Below are 1,609 nucleotides of genomic sequence, written 5' to 3'. Positions count from 1 at the left end.
GGCCTTCAGCTCCGTTGCCTTAATATGGCCATAGACGGAATCCGGCGATCTGGTCAACTAATGCCGAGATAAAAGACCGATCAGTTATATATGCAAGGAGCGCTTATAGCTGCATGCCTTGGGCGAAGCGCTCCGAACAGGGTAGAGTGCATATATATTTGCCATGGCAAAGGATCCAGCCAAGCGCCCACGCCGATATATTCATTACATACTATGCAGCATTGGACGAAAAAGGAAGATGGAGTTTATTTTTATTTTTTTTTTTTTTTCGCGGTCTTGCAAAAGCCGACGCCATGCCTCGGCCTATACTGCATGAAATCCGGCTATTAAACGCCTCGAAGAAGCAACGACGACAATGTCTGTGTGTAGGTAGGCGTTGCGAAATTAAAATCAAGCCCCAAAAGGCAGACAAGACAAGAGAGCAGGAGTTCGCCCCGAGCAGCCGAAAAAAAAAGGGACCCCCTGTCGGAAACGACCGATAAGATTTCTTCAAACGAACGCCAAACAACCGGGTCCATCCATTATTTCGCTGAAGCAGCTTCGTCTTCTCTTTTCGTCTTTTCCTAGTCGACGAGGTTGCTGAGTTACCTAATTGAAATGAGAAGACCCTCCAATTATCGCTTCTCTGTCTGTCTCTGTTTTAAGATTTCGATCTCCGACATTATTAGTTGGGATCAGGGAAATAATAAGGATGGCCTGTTTGATAATATAATAGTAATAATGATACTGCCTGGGCCAATGGGCTTGAGTGACACCCTGTTTCAAGCACCAATAAGATAATTTCAAGCGCTGCCACGGCGTCAAACTAGTTGCCGTGGCCGGGCAACAAGAGGCAGGCAGAGTACCCCCTTAGGTACCACGAGGTACACCGTCGATCTCGCTTTTTTCATCTTGCAGAGTTTCAGCCCTGTGTAAATGTGTTTAAAATATTATTGAGCAGTTAGTCCTATTATGCTATCCTTATGTAAAAGAAGCTGGCGCATCCCTTAAAGGGCAAAGTGCGGCCCTTAGCAGAATCTTCTTGGGGTTTTCTCAAGGCGGACAAGGCTGAAGAAGGAATCAGTTCTTTTTCTTTTGCAGTGTATAAGTCATGATTGCTCGGGAGATGCGAGGCTAGAAAAGCTACGGTGAGACAGATAGGCGCACAAAGAAAGGGGAGAGAGGAGAGAAATATGATTGTACGGAGTCGAAGTAGGTAGGTTAATGGGTCGGTGTCTGTTTGCCCCCTTTTTTTACATGCATCCATAAGTATATAGACGTGCATTGTGGTTGTACGGAAACGATAATGGAACTGCATCAATAGGCGAAGAGAAGGAAACAAGAACGAGATCGAGAGACAACGACGGAGATGTCGACTGATATGGAAACTCGGAATGCATGTAAGTAAGACGATGCGCCCGCAGAGAGCTCCGTTCTGAACAACCGGTGTAACCAAGGCTGAGAGAAGATACATCCGCACGCACGCACTCTGCATAAGGTAACGGACAGACAGAGACAGACGGACGGACAAGACAAGACAAGACAAGACAAGACTCTCTGCTTGGGCGCCGTACATCGTACAGCGTACCCTCACGCGGGATGCAGAAGCAAAGCAAGAAAACAAAAAAGC

The sequence above is a fragment of the Trichophyton rubrum genome (genome assembly GCF_000151425.1).
Source record: "Trichophyton rubrum CBS 118892 genomic scaffold supercont2.6, whole genome shotgun sequence".
Taxonomy (NCBI): Eukaryota; Fungi; Ascomycota; class Eurotiomycetes; order Onygenales; family Arthrodermataceae; genus Trichophyton; species Trichophyton rubrum.
The sequence above is the reverse complement of the archived record's forward strand: the minus strand, read 5'-3'. Positions refer to the sequence as shown.